The sequence below is a fragment of the Tympanuchus pallidicinctus genome, unplaced genomic scaffold (genome assembly GCF_026119805.1).
Source record: "Tympanuchus pallidicinctus isolate F22 unplaced genomic scaffold, pur_lepc_1.0 scaffold5, whole genome shotgun sequence".
NCBI classification, from domain to species: Eukaryota; Metazoa; Chordata; class Aves; order Galliformes; family Phasianidae; genus Tympanuchus; species Tympanuchus pallidicinctus.
This window is the reverse complement of record NW_026294769.1, coordinates 69,899,623-69,920,155: the sequence shown is the minus strand read 5'-3', so window position 1 is coordinate 69,920,155 and position 20,533 is coordinate 69,899,623. Positions and strand designations below refer to the sequence as shown.

The following is a 20,533-nucleotide window of genomic DNA, read 5'->3' as shown; positions in this document are numbered from 1 at the left end:
AAATATAGGAGGCTCACATTGGATATAGAAAAGGCTTTTCCCGATAAGAACTGTTAGGCAGTGAACTGTTACTCGGGAGACTGTGAGGTTTTGGAAGTTCTTAACACCATACTGGATAAAAACCTGAGCAACAAGGTCTGGCCCCATAGTGGACCTTGAGCAGGAGTGTGGATAGATGAGCGTGCGATCCCAGTATGTGTATTCAGTGATCTTTAACTTTAGTAGGACATCCTCTAAAATGATCTTTGTATGCCTTTGCATTGCAAGACACATTTCAGCAAGATACTTGAACCAGACAAACCTTTGAAATCAGTGGAGTTAATCTAAAGGAGAGATTATATACAAGCTTGAACTGGGGCATCTCTCCTGTGAGCATAAAAATAATGAAAAAGTTTTTTTAGCTTGTAATTTAAAACAATGTTTAATCATTTCCAATTATTTATTCTACTGGACTTTCTGTCTGCCTTAGCAGCTGGAGTCCATTTATTTAGGCCTGAAAATTGTTATAGCACAGCGAGGCTTTGTAAAACTGAAGAATGATGGTATCTGTGACAGCAAAGTTGTGACAGGAATGACCACATTGTGACTTGGAATGAAAATGTAATTCTAAAAAACATACTGATAACCAATTCAAATTTCCTTGGGGGGTGTAGGACAATGGTGTCCCCTAAGATGAGTTTCACTGAGAATATCTGAGTTAAAACATCACAGACATTTACCAAAAGCTCCTTTAAATTCGGCTAGGCTTTGTGCTGACAGCTTGGGTAATACCTTAATCCAGATGTAGAGTATGGCCTTAACTAACTGAGAAGTTTGGATTCAAACTTTGAGATTTAGATACACTTGGAGTAGATGAAAGGTCTAATCACCCAATTTAAATATATCCTGTAGCTCAAAGGAAGGAAATTTCATCTCAATTGTGGCAGTCATGGGGAGAACACAGATGTTCAGCATTTACAGAACAATGTTCTGTTTTAAGGCATCAGTTATTCTTTTCTAAGGAGCCCAAATCATCATACTTCCATTGCTTCTAGCATACCCATACTGATCATCAATTCAGGTTCTATAGCAATTAATTTTAAGTGCTAGTTGGCATCTTTGCACAGTGGGCACCCTCATATAAAGGCTATTTGCTAACCAATGCAATTCATTCTGTAATGTACATCATCCAGTTTTATTCAGCATTTACCTGCCTCAGTTACCTTTATGCTGCTAATTCACAGATGCAACAAACCATGTACTTTCATTTAACTGAAAGATCCATTTATCTCAGTTCTACTGTCAAATATTCACAGCATAGGAAATACTGAATGATTATTGCTAGCGGAGTCTTTTTTTTTTTTTTTTTTTCCTTAAACTATTATTATTGGAATCATCTGGGTTTCCCTTCGAAGAATTTAGGTTTTTTTCTGAAAATTAAGAATACGGGAGAGAAAAAAGAGAACCAAGAGCCCAAATTACTGGCTGTTTCCAGAGTGATCTCAGAGTAATGATATGCACTGAGATTCTATTGAAGGAACAACTGAAGTTTAGCATTTTTTAAGGATAAAAAGAGAGCTTTTGATTAGAAAGACAAATCTTATGAGAATCTTTGGGGCTGTTAAGACTCATTGCTATTGATGGAATATAAACAGTAAATAAGAATAGAAGGTGAGAATGTAAGGATAATCATATTTGATTGGCATCTTAGATGAGACATCCATCATTGTGGAATCCCCTCTTTGAAATTCTTCCAAATATGGCTATACAATGGTCTCCTGACCCAGTGACAACAGTAGCCCTGTCTAAGAGGATGGTTGAACTAGATGATTTCACAGGTCTTTCCCAACCTACATTTGAGGGGTCTGGAGCACAGGACATATGAGGAGAGGCTGAAGGAGCTGGTATTGTTCAGCCTGGAGAAGAGAAGGCTCAGGGGAGACCTCATGGCTTTCTATAACTACCTGAAGGGAGGCTGTAGTGAGCGGGGGTTTCAGCCCCTTCTCACGTTAACTTATTGAAAGGACTAGAGGAAATGGTTTCAAACTGTGCCAGGGGAGGACGTTAGGAAATACTACTTCTCTGAAAGAGTGGCAGCCACTGGAATGTGCTGCCCAGGGAGGTGGTGGAGTCACCGACCCTGGAGATGTTCAAGGAATGGTTGGACACTGTGTTAAGGGACATGGTTTATTAAGAACTATTTGTGATCAGTGGATGGTTGGATTGATCCTGTGGATCTTTTCCAACCTTGGTGATTCTATGATTCTACAGTTTCTTTTGAGTCATGACATAATGGTACTATTCCCAGTATTTTTTCATGTCCTTTACTGATGTACTGTGGATCAAGGAAGTCCCAAGCAAAGGTATTGTGTTTATATTTAGTGTATTTAGTGACCTTTAATAAGCTTTTCTCTCCCTTTTCTTTTTCCATTCCCCCCTCTCCCCCCCACCTTTTTTTTTTTTTTTTTTTTTTTTTTTCCTAGTGCTGAAGATCAGAAAAAAAAAGCATTCAGCCTTCAGATTACATTGAAATGCTTTTCTCATCTGGTCTTTGAACTTAGAAAAAGATGGTGGTGGCAGGATAGAATTCTGCAATCTTTTTTCTACTTCTTTTCATGCTTCAGAGAATACAGTTCCCAAAGTACTCATTCTGCACTGTAAGCACATCTTCTAACAGGCAGATTTGCAAGTGACAGTTTCCCTGTTGACCATAGACTGTGTGTGGGTGCTGCATGATCAGACACTGGGAGTTTCATTTTTTCACTTCCTCTGCAATACTAAGTAGTTGACTGTCAAGGAGATCAAGCTTTCCACGGCAGCTTGTCTCTGAAATTTATCATCCCATGAGACAAAGCCACACAAGAATAAATTGTGGTCATCAGCTTCCCTTTTGTGTTAATAAGATGCTCTTATTTTGGTTTAAGATATCATTGCTCACTGTATGAGGAGGGAGGAGATCATTAGCTGCTGGCATGCATATGGGAAGGAAATTTGTTTTTGTCATTGCTGACAAATGGAAGGAGACATTCTCAGCCACAAATTGTTTTAAATCCCACATACGTTCTTTCAGTTTCAGTGGTCAACATGGAGCACTGCATGATGGACCATTTGCTAGAGAGTCTCTGAGATTACCCTGCCACGATCAGAGTAGTATCAGATAAGCAGTGATACAAAAAAGCATGCACTGAAGTATACTGACATCTGTGATCTCTCACTATTTGTTTACACAGCAGCATATCTATATTTATAAAAGGGGAAAGAGGTGATTGAATTGCAGTGATTGTATCAACCTTTGCCTCTTCAAGTTTCTGGTTTCTGTCTGTTAAGGAAGGTAATAGCCACAGAGCGTGGCTGCCTCATCAGCTACTCCAGCCCAGAGCCATTGCTTTCAGGTGATCGGGTGAACCTGTTGCCCGGGGACCTGGGGTCTCTGCCCCGTCCAGGGAATACGGTGCCCACTTTCTCCTTTGCAGATCTGACTGGTAGCAAAGTTAAGAATGTATCTCAGAAGCACACAGAGAGATAGGACACTGCCCCTGGCACTGTCTGCGTTCAATCGCATATACACACAGGACTTAGGCAAAACTAAGAGAGCAGCGACTCGCATCACTGCCTTCCTTTCTTATTATCCCTTCTTGCAGTGTAAAAGATCTTTTACCTGATACCTTTAATGAAGACTGTTTCATTCTCCATAAGCTTGCCCTATCCATTGTTGGTTATAGGTGTCCTGTTTGTCACACCCTGGAAGTATATTTTATGACTGCTTAATACAAAACTTCAAGAATGTATATATATATATATATATATGTATATATATGTATATATATTATATATATATACATATATGTAAGTATATATATATTAATACTCATGTCCATTATAAATAACATTGTCTTGTTATTAGGAGACAAGAAACAAACAAAGCTATGAAAAGCCAGTCAGTTCAAGGATGGTCTTAGGAAGGGCGAATGTATAACTCTATTCAGTGCCTTGCCCAAGGGGTACACTAAGAACCACAACTCCCACTAAAGTTTTTTTGTCATACTTCTAGTCAGCAGCCCCCTCACTCATTTTTCTCTTCTGGTCTCTATCAGGACAACTATGAATTACTCCTGACAGCAGGTAGGCAGCTGGTGGGTCACAACTGCTGTTTATGAACAAGTAGTGGTTGTCCTCTTGGTAGCTTGCATTCCCACCATGTGTCATATTTGCATCCTGTGTTATGTTTCATCTTTACACTCTCAGGGTTGCATCTTTTTTAATATATTCCTGAAATTACAACGTTGTTTTTTACTTTCAAAGTCCAGAACTGGTAGCTCTTAACAGAGGGAACAATAAATAATAAACTTTTTTTTTTTTTTTTTAGGCTATGAGAAAACCAATATCACTGTTAGTCATATTCTCAGGAATGTACGAGCCTATTTCTAAACCTGATAGAATTTATGGCTTATAGGAGAAATAATAACTTTTTGTAATTTTCAAAAGACAAAAAGCTATTCTGTCTGGAAATAAAATATTAAGTGAAATGGGCACAGTAGCTGAACTAAAACATTAGTCACACCTGGTACCTAAGGTTTTACTTTTCTTTCCCAACAATACGAGTATGCCGGACACATTTAGTATGTGATATCTATTTCCCCTGTTGCTCTTTAATAACTATTCCTATATATCTTTTTTCTCTTGATAGAAAGAGTAATTCCTCTGTCCATCACACAAAAGATGCAACTGCATGTAGAGAAAATAAAAGCATTGGTATTATAGATGTGTCTTTGGTTGTATTTCTTTACTTCAGAGTCAATTCCATTTTCACCATACTTCTCAGCAACAAGTGCTATTCTTAAGCAATCAATTAAATGTAAGATGGAAATTAACTACCTTTCCCTTTGGAGTACTACAGTCATTACTGCACGTTCCATGCCTTATCTTTGCACTGCACTGTTTGAAATAAAGTGGTTTAAAGTGGGACTTCTTCATAAAATTATTTTCCTATAGAAGTTAGAGGTGTTACCAAATCCAAAGCACTGAAGCCCATGTGTAGGCACCTTCTGAGTCAATGTGTTTGCTGTACTGAAGCACTATGAAGTATTAATGAAGAACAAATTGTGCACGAACGTGTTACAAGAGTACAAATAATTCAGTGGCATTCTGAGTGCAGACACAACATTTTGAACAGTAAACTGATTGTCACTCAGAGTATGGGTAGAATCTTATCTCCAGTTCCAAGCATCCAAGTGAAAGAACAACATAAAATAAGCAAAAAAAGATTCACATGTAAGAAAAAAAATAATTAAAATAATAAGATTCAAATGACTGTAGGTTTGGAATCACTAACAAAAGAAGCTGTACACAAAATATCCAAACTTCCATTCTACAGATATCCAGGCTTGGATGGAGGCGCTTTTATGGAACACGAGGTAAAGACAGAGATACAGTAAGGAACCAGAATAATCTTAGTCTAAAGAGATCTATTAGTAAAGAAAATATTTTTAGATAAAATGCCTTGTTATTACCTTTATCTATATACAAACTGCGGCCTGTTTTATTAATTGACAATTCAAAGAAAACATATGTGAAAATCCATGAGTTCAGTGAAATTATCTGAAGATTTGCTACACCCATTAATCTCTAGGAAAGATGCAGAGAGAAAAAACATCAAATTTCCAATTCACTGGCAATGCAGTAGAGACAAAACTATGACTTGCAGTCTGGTTGGAGCCACACATCACAGGCATGAAAATGGCATTTAAAATCTCAATCTTTAGCATCTCCCATCTTTTTTTTTCTTTTTTTTTTTTTTCCCCCATGAATTTTGTTTCTTTATATTGCACTAATCTCTGTAAGAAGTCACCAAGCTTGAACAAATTCTGCTTGGTATCACAAGGTGGAGCTGGCATAGAGGACAAGCATGTTGCAGAAGCAGAAAAGAGGTGTTGCTCCCTAAAACTGGTAGCATCTTCTCAGAGTGCTGTGTATCAATAATGGAAACTGTCACCCTTTGTGCTAAAATCTTTAGTGTCTGCACTGTAAAGAAAAATCTGACATTTATGGTGAGGTGACATTGCAGCGGGATGGCTCAATAACTTATTTTTCAGTTCTGATTTCTGCGTTTATCCCTGAGCAGGATTTCTCACCATCTCTCAAACACAAAATAGTGAGATCATTACAAGTATGTTTCCAATGCTACCATAAATAACACCATTTAAATATTCATCTGCAAACATGTGCCACCAATAAATCATGTAAAGAGCACCACTTACAATTCAGTACAAATTATTAGATTCAAAAGCCCAGTAAAAAGTATCTGATTTTCTAATATTCATGCATTTTTTTTCACAATATGCAAAAAATAATAAAATTTGTATCATCCGTTGGGATACATCTCTACCACCTGTATTCATGCTTCCTCTAAATTTAAAGAAAACAATAAGAGCTCGTCTGTCTATTGCATTATGTACTGGACCAGTCTACAGAATATTATGCATCTATTTGCATTGATTACAAGGTGTTTTTTATTCTCACTCCTGGAACTGGCTGCGATACTCACAGTACTTTTCAGCAACAGCATTGTGGCATGTCAGTTAGAAAGATTGTTGCCTTCTGGTCATACCTGGTTAGAAACAAGCAGATGTAATTTACACATTACCCAGGTCTCGACTTATATTGAAACACTACTCCAAAGCACATTCCCTCTTCAGTAATGACATTATTCCCCTCACACAATTGTCCTTCTCCAGATCATTGATTTCTTTGCATCTCTGAGACTGCAGTTTTCTTTATGTAGGGCTAAGAGTTCACTTTCTCCCGCAAAGCTATCATGCAATAATGCACTAAATCTAGAACTTTGGGACATATTCATATTCTGATAGAAAATTATTAAATTTTGGTAGTGAGGAATGCAATCTCTGAGCTCTAAAAAGAATAGCTCATTGAGGGTTGTCATAATATAATGATTTATGAGATCACTATTGCCTTGGGAGCAAGAGGAGGTGGCCACAAACAATACTAAAGAAAATCTGGATTAGTGAAGAGAAAACCGGTCAAGAACATGGTCTTCTCTTCTGTCAGTGACTGTGTGATATGATGTATTAACTCAGGGTGAGTTAGGATGCACCAGAAGGCTGTGCTACTATTCAACAAGACCTGTAGAGACTGCAGAGTTGGGCAGAGAGGAACCCAATGAGGTTTAACAAGAGCAGGTGTACAGTCTTGTGCCTGGGGAGGAATAACTACATGCATCAGTACAAGTTAGGAGGCGACTTGCTGGAGAGGAGCTCCATGTCCTTTTTGTACTATGATGCCCAGAACAATAGTACTCAAGATGAGGCCGCAGAGCACAGATTACAGCAAGATAATCCCTTCCCACGACTGGCTAGCAATGCCATGTTTGATGTACTACAGGATACGATTGGTCTTCCTGGCTGCCTGGGCACACGGTTGACTCATGTTCAAATTGCTGTCAACCAAGACCTTCAGATCCTTTTCAGCATGGCTGCTCTGCAGCATCTCATACACTAGACTGTAATTAAAGCACTTGCTCATTAAACTTCATGTGGTTGCTGATTGCCTAGCTCTCTTATTTGTTTAGATCACTTTGCAAGGTTTCTCAATCCTCGATGGAGTGACCAGCTTCTCTCAATTTAGTATTGTCAGAAAACTTGCTCAAAACACCTTTGATCCTACATCCAAGACATTAATGAAAATATTTAAGAGAACTGGCCCTAAAAGGGTGCCCTGGGGAAGCCCACTAGTGTCTGTCTGCTAGCCTGATTTAACCCCATGTACAATCACCCTTTCAGCCTTACCTGTCAGCTAATTGCTCATCCATTGCATTAGAATTTTGTCTAGTTGCATCCTGGACTTTTTTCCAAAAGAATAAGAAACAGTATCAAAAGCTTAATGAAATCCAAATAGATAAAATCAATTGGTTTCAACTAGACAGGTGACCATGTAGTAGAAAAACATTAAGTTAGTTAAACAGGCTGTGTTAGTTAAACACAGGCTGTGTGATATGATTTCCTAATTCTAAGTGAGCTCTAACATGGCACAGCTGATATGAGCACCATACTTGCGAATCACAGTAGTCTTCTAAGAATGCTAAACAAATTTTGAATTATTATGCACTGAAAACTAAATCTCTCTTATTTTTTCCTCATATGCTTTTGTATATTTTGAACCATAATTAGTGGTGCAATAAAAACAAAAGAAACAAACAACAGTTAGGTTTTCTGTTTTTAACCATGAGGAATTTGGAACTTTCCTGTGAATGCCTTCACAAATAAATGGCTAGGGTGATTTTACTAATAAGTTGTCATTAAAAGCAAATTCACTGGCACTGGCTGTTGATACAGTTACAAGCCTGGGAAGTCCATTGGGAAAAAAAGGTGACTGAAGTTTTAAAATCTCACTGGCATATTTCAAGAGGCTAAAACCACTTGAATCTTCTGAGGGAAAAGTGTTAGGAAGAAGAACTAACCCTCTTTCAAAAAAATATCAAGGACCCCACTACCAGCTTCTATTATTTGTGTGTTCTTCAACCTCCGTTTTATTAACTTTTACTGACATTTTGAAATATGACAGAGATTGTCAATGAAACTATAAATAAGCACACACCCCCACTCTGATCCAAATCCAGTAGATTAAATTTAAAGCCATCATTTTTGTTCTGCATAATTGACATCATTATCTGTCAAGTTGCTGGACTCAGGCTTGCAGTCATTATGAGATCATTAGAAAAAGGGTTGTAATAAGTTCAGAGGGCCAATCGGTTCTATTCTAATCACTGGAGAAGAAAGTGTTGATAGGGGCCTCGGGGAGAAAGTATTGAAGCAGCTAGAGGATTTTTAATGACCAAATCAAGTTAGGAAAATCACCACCTGTGCCTCAGTGAACAGGATAATTTCAGCTTGGAGTGAGGGTGAGTGTAAAATGGATCTGTAATCACTTTTATTTTTCTCAGCATTCTTGCTTGATTTTTGAAAGGGTGAGGGAAGTGACTGGGAATCTAAAGAGCAGTGCAACAGAAAATAGGATAAAAAATCCAGAATGTAAGGATATTGACAGAGTAAGAATAATGAATGACATCCTGTATTAGCTCTGTAATGAGCTTCAGGTAAGAACAGAGGAAATAAAAAACACTACAAAGGCATGGAAGCAGTTTTGTGAAGATTAACCTCTGTGAGTTGTATGCATCTGAAAATGACAAGTACACTAGGTTTTCTCAGTAGTCAACATGGAGAGAAAAGAGCTGCCCGCAGATTAATTGGTCCATCATAATGTATCTAAGAGGTGAGATGACTTAACTGGGAGTGTCTCCTTTCCTCCATTCGCTGGAAGAGAATAGAAGTGAATAATTTGAGTTAATAAAGCTTATTATTAGCTAAATGCTCATACAATGAGTTAAATGACTCTCATTCATAATTAACTCTACTAAACTCAAAGAAACTGATTCTGCCTTAGCCTCTACATTGTAATTGAATTTGTTGTTTCTTCCCTGAGAGAATTTTATTCTTACTCTTTATCTTTCCCACCCAGACAACCACAAAAATCTTATCACCCTCTTCCATATTGCTGTCTTCTACTCTTCACAAATAACTATATAACAATGTTTAGAAAGACTTCATTTTGTCTATACTCCTCAGCAGATGTTGTAGGGAAACTCAAAGCAGAAGTTAAGATATAATATCTTTCATCAGTGCTTGGTAGCTTGGACTAAGCACCACATTTTTTGTATTCACAAGGCTTCTAGTTAACATGGAGCACTGGCAGAGAAAATTTCTATCTGCTTCAGATGCAAATAGAGAGAGCAAGAGCCTATGTAGGTGTATCATACATCTGGCTTATCTGTTAGATAATAAATTAATCAGAACAAGAGCAATCTCCTTTCTGGATATTTGTACAGATCTCAGTACAGGAAATTATGGGTTCTGCTGAGGTCTGAAAAGGCCATTCCATTATGAAAACTAAAATTTAGAGTAAATGCATTGTCATCCACATCTTCATTAAATAAATAAATGGAGCACATTAAAGCGGAGGTGAAAAATATCCGACAGATATACTTCTAATGGAAAGATAATTTAATTGAAAAAAATGATCTGTTCATAATATTCTCATATGAACTGTTTTATTAGGTCTTATTATCAAGAACTCATTTACTTTGCATCCTTTGGAAGATATTATAGGGAGGGAAAAATTTAGACTAGATGAATGCATAATATGTGGAATATGTTAGTATACCTTAGATTGAATGAGGTAGGCAATTAAAATAATCTTTTAAAAAACATATATAAGTAGGGAGACTGAGTAAGAAAAATATAGTGTCAGACTTGTTTGTTTGTTTGTTTTCCTTACTTTTCTTCCTTCTCTCCTCACAGAAACCTTTGACATTATTATGAAACACTGTCACCAGCAAGACAGATTACTTTAAAGCAAGAAGACAGATGGTAGCTCTTTTCCCCTGTTTACACTGTAGTTTCTTGTTTTTTATTTTTTATTTTTTGCTCAAAAATAGATTTTTGGGCCATAGAAAATTATACTATGTAAAACAGCTATATAAGTTTACCTAGTGATTGAATCAATAATAATCCCACCATTTCTCAGGGAAATCAAATTTTGCATTCGATTAAACCAAAATATGAAACTAACCCCTTCCCATTTCTTTCTCTAATGTTAGAGGATTTTAACTGTCCAACCCTTGTCCGTTTTCCTAACAACCAATCCAAGAGATCTTGAATGATTAACCTTCAATTAGTGCAATCTTCACACAGTGCACAGTAATTTGATCTTGTCTTTGCAGCGTGTTCTGTGTATGTTGGGTTCTTTTTGATTGTTTGTTTGTTTCAATGCATGTTAAACATTATTTATATCCTTGGTTTGTTAGCATATCTCTAGTTTGAGACTCAAGATAGTTCTGTGGGGTCTACAGCTCCTTCAGCTTGAATATAGGATTCACTTCTATATCACTATTCACTTCTATTCACAGCAACTTGACTTATTAAGCTACTCTTCTGGTTTCACGATTGAGTCATTAATGAGAAACAGACACTTTTGGAAAATAATTATTTTGTACCTTAGATGGAACGAATCAATCACTGAAAGGAATATGTTTGTTTATTGGCTATAACATCAGCTAAAGTTCTTTTATCACAGAATCACAGAATCCCAACATGACTGAGGGTAGGAAGGGACCTGTGGGTTTCTCTGATCCAACTTCTGCTCCAGCAGGGACAACCAGAGCAGGGTGCCCAAGGCCATGTCCAGGTGGCTTTTGGAGATCTCCAAGAAGAAGACTCCACAACATCTCTGGGAAACCAGTGTCAGGATTCAGTTCCCCACATAGCGCAGAAGTGTTTCCTGATAAGGGAGTCTCCCTTGTTCTACTTTGTGACTGTTACCTCTTTTCATAGCACTGGGCACTACTTTAAAGAGCCTGTCTCTGTCTTCACTGCACCCTCTCTTCAGGTATTTAAGGACATTGGTAAGATCCTCATTGAGCCTTCTCTTTTCCAGGCTGAACAGTCCCAATTCTCTCAACCTTTCCTCATAGGAGAAATGCTCTGGCCATTGATCAGCTTCATCTGTAATTTCATGCCACCTGAATATTCTTACAAAATGGTGACGATTGTTTTGTTTTATTTCTGATCTGCCTTCCATGATCTTATGTCATTATATGAAGAATGATGGCTTAGACCTTGCTCATCTAAGAACTCCTGAGGGCTACATTTACACAGAGGGTGCCAAAACCAATGGAAAGATTTCCACTGGTGATATGGCAGGCCACTGTTCTGAAGGAGTATCTCCTTTCTCACCTAACATTTATAAGAAAACATTTTTGTAATTGTTAGATCAACAATCTGATGCATTCAGTTAAGTCTATAGCAAAATATATGAAATATATACTTAAATGTCTACAGTTCACCTTAATGGAGAAAGCTAGTTTCACTGTGTATGACACATATAGCCTCTAGAAGCATTCGTATGAAGAATACTTGGACATGCAGGCATGGGGTGCTGTTTCTGCAAAGTTCAAATTCCTATTTGAATTCATGTCTAGTTTATGAATCATTATGGTTCTGAGGCTTAAGTCGAGAATTCAATAAAAGCAAATTTCTGCATTCATGCATACTATGTGCATGCTGAGATTTGTTCATCACCAGATACTTTAAGGGCTCCAGATGAGAATAATTAATCAAGTGAAAATTTATTTTAATATATGATTTGATTCAATTACTTCTAGTCATACTTATTACTGTCTTAGACTCTAAGCTTAAAACACAGATTAATCCATTCCTCTTTTTATTTACCACTGTTTGTTTCCAAAGCAACTCCTGAGCTGTGGATATGGTTATGTATCAATGTCCAGCTAATAGCTCTGCTTCTACTGAGGTTTTGGCCTCCTTTCTTTATTGTTTTATACAGTAATTTCTGACAGCCTCTTAGAAGATCGGTATGTTATCAGTATGTTGGGGGTTGGTCTTGATGATCTCTAGAGGTCCCTTCCAACCCCTACAATTCTGTGATTCTGTGATTCTGTAAATTATTTCACTGGACAAAACACATCGCCCTTTCTGAGATTGAGAAGTGCTTTACTATGGAGTCTCCCACTGAATTTGATGACTGAGATGAATAAGAATATATTGATATAAGTCAAATGAATAACAGAATATGTAGCATATAATCAGACACTAGCAATTGAAATTGTTTGTTTTTCTTTATTTTAAATGAGGTATTTGTGTAACTTAATTAAAAACTCAAGACCTATTATGTTTGTCTGAAAGAGATTTTTTTTCTTTTAATGAATGCTACCATTTTCAATGTTGACATTGTAAACTCACTGTATTGTTTGTTGGTGAGTTCTGTTTCCTAGCCTTTGATCCAAAGACAGTATAAATCTAGTAACTGCAGTGTGCAGGGTTTTTTGTTTGTTTGTTTGTTTTTTCTGAAAAGTCAGTTTTGTACAGAATTTGTCAAATGTTCACCTTTCTGTTGACAAGTGTAACAAAGGTATGAACATATCAAAGGAACTAGAGAAAAGAAATTAAAGCTGGTGAGTTAGCTTCTTCAGATATCTTCATCATTTTCTTCCCAGCATACTTCAAAATTAAATCATATATATATATATACATATACATATATATATATATATTTACTGTTACAAACAAATCAGTGAGTCTAATACTTCCTTTGGATATAAATCATCTGCCCTAGAGCTGCTGAGCTGCCTAGTGGCATTTACTGAAGAAAACTTTTTGTTCCCGAATTGGAGAAAACATTTTGGATCAGTTTATGCCTAGTACTGTATTGATTTGCTGCTGGACAGATGGTACTTTTGTGCTTCCAAAGAGAAGTTAAAAAGGAGAATTTTAAAGTATATTTGATATTGGATTAAATATATATATTCATTTTTATAATTAATAGTAATAGTATTAGTATTAGAATTACTGTAGTTCGCTTCTTGTCCACCTACCTACTAAATATCCAGCCTTTAACATACAGATATTTTGGTCTGGCTGAACATTTATTTCATAGCTGATGGGACTATGGGAAATTCTGTATTGACATGAACTGCACCAAGAACACCTTCAGAATTTTTCAAGAGAAAATTTGGGTCCCTTTTGTTTTGCAAGACTCAGCAGTTGCCAGAGGCTTTCAAATACAACTCGGGTATAACATTCTAAACACAGCCTATTAGCATCTCATGAAGAAGGAGGCAGCATTTAGGACCACAGATCTTATAGAAGTGGAAAATAAGCGACAACGCTTGTCTACCTTAGGAAAAATTGTATTAAATAGTGGTTGAGAAAGGGGCATGACCTGCTTTAGCTGGGTAGGTGGACTCAGTGATCTCTAGAGGTCCCTTCCAACACCTACAGTTCTGTGATTCTCTGACCAGCACCATAGTTTCTCCCAAATGTTATGAGATAGCTGAAGGCTAACTCTTCTATAGGTGTAGGCTGAGGTAATATTGATAAATCTTTCACACAGTGGAAAGGGCAGTCCCCTTCATCTTAAGAAAGAGAAAAACGTGTTGCTGTATAAGGATTATATATGAGCACCTCAGACTTTACCTGATTAGTATTTTTCTCCAGCACTTGGCTTCTGTTAGCAATGTATGGTTATAAGAGTTTTTCATACAGAAAAAAAAAAGGAAGGCAAAAAAGAGCTCGCTAATCACAATGTCTGAATTACTTTTGTTCTTTCTGAAAACTAAAAGCATACTGGATGAAAGAACAGAACAATAAGCAGTGTTCCACAATATGGATATACATTATTACTACTACTTTTCTTTTTAACTGATGACTCAGCCAGGTTTGTATTTCTTTTGTGAGAGCTGAGGTCTTTAATGTATCTGGGAAACATTAATAACTAGCAACGTGGAACAAAATATAGTATCTGTATTTTGATACTGAAAAAAAAAAAAAATTCTCCTTTTTCTACAGAAAACATTCAAGTGATAGATGGAAATCACGAGGAGAAAAAGAGAAGTGTTTATTAGACAAGAGATCTGAGAGTATTTTAAGCTTCTCAATCACTTTCTCATAGAAGTCTTAATAATGTCTGATATCTTCATTTTCTACGAAGATTTAAATTCTAATTTGAATTCTGATCACATCTGCCAAGACCAAAAACTCCTCCATTCTACATTGCTATATCAAGAGATCCAGCATTTAGAAATGAAGTCAGAGTTATCGTTACAATTCTAAGTAGAGCTGTGATTCTAGGAGTCATCAGAACTTTCTTACACCATACATTTTCAGATAAATAACAGGGCAGTCCAGGCTCACCTTTTGAGTAGATGAGATGATCAAAGCACAGGAGGGGAAATCAGGACACAGAATTATTCAAGCATCAGTGACAGAACTGGAATTGCTTCAGGTCATAATAATTCATTGGAAGTAGCACTTGTTATTGGAGAAAATGGAATTTCTGCTCCATCAGAAATCAAATAGTCTCTCAATTTGATCACAACATCTCAAATGTCAAGTATCACCATTTTCCCAACTTCTGCAAAAGAAAGCAAAACTACCATAAGGATCATATTACTAGTAGTGCTGTTTCCATATATTTTCAAAAGAAATAGAAATTCTAGGTGGAGATGGGAAAAAGAACTGTTTCTCATTGTTACCTACCATTATTTGGAGGAACTATTATTTACTGCCATGATGCTGGCTTTTCAATGTCTCTGATTGCATAGGTAACAGCTAACGCCTCTAAAACAGATGTGTAAATATATATGCAATGCAAAAAATATCTATTATTTCTTATCATAATTTTTTGTTGAGCATACAATTACATCAACAAAAAATTACTGACAAATTTGCACTTCTAATTAAAAAATTCTACAAGATCACACTTTGCTGGGATAATATTTGCTATGGAACAGAAACTAAATAAAGTTTATTATTCAACACCTACAGATTTCAGATCAAAGCAATATCCTGATGCACAGGTCTGCATTAGGTTCTGCTACCTAAACAAAGAGTGGAGGAAGGTGGAAAAATGTGTTGACTTTGCATTACCCACTAAACATTTAGTGCACATGACTGGGCTTGACCTTTCTGTTCAAACAAATACTCTCATCAACCAGGACAATGGAAGATGTCAGACTATAATGCGTGATATATATTCCACACGCTGACTGAACTGGATATGGCCCATTTTACTTTCCAGTGAAGTAAGCCATGCTGAACACACATTTATTTCTGTTTTATTATTATTGTTATTACTATTATTATTATATCCCCTCTGCATTGCGATATTGAGCAAAATTGTTTTTATTTTTGTAGGGTTTTTTGTTTGTTTGTTTGTTTTGTTTTGTTTTTATGCCGAAGTTTATACAGCTTTCTTTGCCTTTGTGCTTAACCTGAAGTTTTGACTCCATTCATTGTGAATGCACTGTATAGATAGTAATCATAATCAAACATGAATACTTGATGAATTTTTAAGGGAATTTCCTTTTATATATGAATCCAACATGTTTTTGTTTTTGTTTTTGTTTTCTGATAGAGAGGAAGAAGTACTTTGTACTGTGCAAAAGATTTTACAGACAAGTAAAATAGAAGAGACCAGTCAGTCTCTTTCTCCAAAGAAGCAGCCTTGATAATGATGGGACTGTACAGCCAATCCTCTGTGTTCTTACTGGAAACAAAAATTCTGCTTGTAATTATAAACTTGCTAAATTATTTATTTTTCCTTTTTCACTCCATTAAATATTATCTTTGATTCTATTCTTCAGAGCTTTGGTGGTGCTTTTGGTAAAACTCTAGGGATGAAAACAGGAGAGAGATGACAATGTGGCAATCTCATTTATTGCACTAGCATTTGTCTCAGGATCAGTCACCCACCACTGGCTATTTCTATTAGTTTTTCCAGGGAAATAATAGTTCACCTCTTCACTGGCCTGAGGTGTTCATCCCCATGCTTTAACAGAAAATATAGAGCACTTTAACAGAAAATATAGAGCAGTACATAAAAGTTCTTCTAGTCCTTGTTCTTTCCCAATGCCTTCTGTCTTCTGTCATCAGTGGTACTTCTGGTCTCCCCAGCCAGACCAGAGAGCAGAAATTACCAAAGAAAGGACCAATATTACCTCATCAAATTCAAAAAAGAGCTGCAAAGCTTTGAATCAAATAAGCTCTGTTTTCTTTGTTCGTTTTCTTTGCTGTTTTTTGTTTGCTTTTTCTTTATTAAAAAAAAAAAAAAGGCAATTTCAAGGTTAAGTACATACAATAATAAAAATCATTTTTAACATATTATATACTTACAGTCCTTTAGAGGTTACAAAACAAAGGGAATCATTTCAACTGCCACCAATGAAGAATTATGGCCATGTCTGTGTCCTAGAAGTATTTTCTGTTGGCAGTTCAAGGTTTTGTAGAGGCAAGTGGAGATTTAGATACTGGTTTGGCTTTGTATCTTATGCAAAATACAGTCTCTCCAGCAGATAATGCCTCCAATCCAACAAAACAAGATTTCTAATCAATCCTAAGTATGATCCAAGAGTAGTGAGAACTATTTAACTGTGGGGAAAATAAATGTCTTAAAAATGAAATCTCACAATTTGTCCAAATAATGCCTCTTAAGAAAGACTATATGAACAATTTTTAAATTTTCTTTACAGTTTGAGCACAAACCAGTATCTGTGGGAGTAAAAAATGTCTCTAGTACTGCAGTTGTCTGCTGTAGTTAGTCACTGTATTTTTGCTTTCTATGTATAGCTTCAGGATGCAGAAGTCAAATCCAAAATGATCTATTATATGCAAAATGATCTATTATATGCAATACTACAGGCAACCTGATCAAAGGGAGATTGTTGATTGTTGATGAGGCTTTCTTGCTTCAGATGCTCATGGGCTTTTCTCCTGATCGGGGACTTCAATCATCCAGATATCTGTTGGAAAGATCACACGGCGAGATCCAGGAGGCTCCTGGAATGCACTGATGATAACTTTCTGGTCCAGGTACTGAACAGGCTGACTAGAGGTGAAGTGTTGTTGGACCTGCTGCTCACTGCGGAGGAGATCATTAAAGGCTTTAAAGTTGGAGGCAGCCTGGGCTGTAGTGACCATGCCTTGGTCAAGTTTGTGATCTCGAGGGATGTGGGCCTGGCAGAGTGGCATCAGGACCCTGAACTTTGGAAGAGCGAACTTTAAGCTGTTCAATGGACTGTTGGTCAAGATCCCCTGGGATGCTGTCTTTAAAAACAAAGATGTTGAGGAGAGCTGGATACTCTTCAAGGATGCCTTCCTGAGAGCAAAAAAGCTCTCCATCCCTCTGAATAAGAAAGGAGGCAGAGGAAGTAGGAAACCGGCATGGCTTGGCAAGGACCTGCTGGGCGTGCTGAGGGCGAAGAAAGGTGCGTACAAACTCTGGAAACAAGAACGTGTCATCTGGAAAGAATACAGGGATGCCGTCTGGACTTGCAGATGTGGGATTAGGAAAGCCAAGGTGCAGGCAGAACTGAAGTTGGCAAGGGACATGAAAAACAATAGGAAGACATTCTACAGGTACACTGGCCAGAAGAGACAGGCCAAAGCAGATGTACCTCCTTTGGTAAATGTAAAAGGAGAACTGGCTTCAACGGACAAAAGGAAGGCTGAGGTACTGAATGAGTTCTTTGCCTTGGTCTTCACTGGCAGCCAAGATTCTAGTATTTTTCGTGTCCCTGAGCCCTGCATCCCTAAACTTCTAGGTGGGGACCAGGGCAATAAATCCCCACCCAGTGTAAGGGCAGAGCAGGTCTGAGACTGCCTTATGAGACTGAATGCGTACAAGTCTATGGGGCCTGATGGTGTGCATCCCAAGGTTCTGAAGGAGCTGGCTGAGGTGGTTGACAAGCTGCTCTCCATCATACTTGGAAAGTTGTGGCTGCCAGGTGAGGTCCCGGATGACTGAAGGAAGGGTCACATCACTCCCATATACAAGAAGGGGAGCAAGGGGGACCCATGGAACTACAGGCTGGTGAGTTTCACCTCTGTGCCTGGGAAGATCATGGAACAGATCCTCCTGGATGACATGCTTGATCACATGAGGAATGAACGTGTGATCCAAGACAGCCAGCATGGCTTCACTAGTAGTAGGTTATGCTTAACCAATCTGGTGGCCTTCTATGATGGAGTGAAGGCATTGGTGGATAAGGGAAAGGCAACTGATGTCATTTACCTGGACTTGAGCAAGGCCTTTGACATGGTCCCCACCACATCCTTATCTCCAAATTGGACGGATGTTGATTTGATGGATGGACCACTCGATGGATAAGAAATTGGTTAAAAAGCCACAGACAGAGGGTGGTCATCAATGGTTCTATATCCAGGAGGAGGCCAGTAACAAGCAGTGTCCCTCAAGGGTCTGTCTTGGGACCGGTGCTCTTTGACATCTTTATCAATGACATCAATGGATGGCCAGCAGGGACAGGGAGGTTATTGTCCCCCTCTACTCAGCTCTTGTTGGAACCCCCAGTACAAGAAAGACAGAGAGCTGTTGGAGAGGGTCCAGAGGAGAGTCACAAAGATGATCAGGGGAGGACTGGAGCACCTCCCCTATGAAGACAGGTTGAGGAGCTGGGCTTGTTCAGCCTGGAGAAAAGAAGTCTGCGGGGTGACCTCATTGCCAGCCTTTCAGTACCTAAAGGGAGCCTACAAAAAGGAGGGGAATCAACTCTTTGAAAGGATATATAATGGCAGGACAAGGGGAAGTGGTTTTAAGATGAAGGAAGAAAGATTTAGGTAGGATGTCAGGGGGAAATTCTTTACAGAGAGAGTGGTGAAGTGCTGGAACAGGCTGCCCAGAGAGGTTGTGGATGCCCCGTCCCTGGAGGTGTTCAAGGCCATATTGGATGGGACCCTGGGCAACCTGGTCTAGTATTAAATGGGGAGGTTGGTGGTCTTGCATGTGGCAGGGGGGTTGGAGATCCTTGAGGTCCCTTCCAACTCTGATTCTGTGATGGAGAGAATGAAAAGTCTGACCAAAGCAGAAAGCATATTGCATTGGAGAAGTCAAGTATCCAGGATGGGTCAATCTTGATGTCTCATTCGGCAGTCATTTTTTGCTTCAGTGATGGAGGACTACATCTCTATGACACACAAATTGGATTACTGGAAAAAATAAAATAGCTGAAATCATAAAATCAAGATAATCGAGAAAATGCAAAATCGAAGATAGAATATGTAGCACATCAGTCATCTATACAGTAAATGAGGTAGTAAAAATGGAACCAAAAAGCAAGATAGGCATATGCAACGACTAATGGCTAGCAGAGGAATAACGTTTCCTTACCTTAATCAAGAAGAAGTATATTGAACTCCAAGGTTTTCAGGTGGCCTGCATTTCTTTAGAAAATATTGTGAAAAGTAAATATTTCAGCATCTAAGTTGTCCTCATTTAGCACAGAGCAGTGAAAGCAAGAGTTCCAGATACCTCGAAGTCTAAGCTGTATTGGGAGCGCGTCGGTACAGATCCGTCTTGTCACGGTGTCCTGTATCACTTTGGGCTTCATCAGCTTTCCTGAGCAGCATGGCAAGGAAATTTATGCCTGCATAAATAAACAGATGCTGGCTTTTTTGACATTTCAAATCACTCTAGGAAATGATGAAGCAACTTTTCTGTCTCTCTCTCTTTTCCAAAATCAACCCCCACAGGTACCAAGATTAGAGGGAACCTCCATCACATCACTCATGAGGGTCCAACCTCCAAACAGCTCGTCCCTGGGTGGGCTCGAACCACCAACCTTTCGGTTAACAGCCGAACGCGCTAACCCATTGCGCCACAGAGACTGTCCTTTGCTGATCCTCCTGTCATTTTTTAAAGATAGAGACATCTACCCAACCAGGGATCTGTTTTCAGATGATGAATCTGAATTCCAAGAAGGTGGAAGCCCCCATTATATAAATCCAACTTATATACAAGTTCAGAAAGCTCACTCTTCTCTTCACTCTTGTTCTTTTCTGTATCAATCTTTGTCCTCCTTCAGAGGCAGGTTTCAGGATCCCTCTTTCATTCGTTATTAGAGGAAATTAATACTGCCTTTAGATTGTTTCATCTACCTGCAGTTCCTATTGTA

At 38.0% G+C, this 20,533-nt stretch overlaps 1 non-coding gene across 1 annotated transcript; it reads right to left on the bottom strand.

The window, feature by feature from the left end:
• Positions 1–20,172: 20,172 nt before the first annotated feature.
• Positions 20,173–20,246, bottom strand: TRNAN-GUU (transfer RNA asparagine (anticodon GUU)). The gene has a single exon. It is a non-coding gene; the product is annotated as a tRNA-Asn (tRNA).
• Positions 20,247–20,533: the final 287 nt, after the last annotated feature.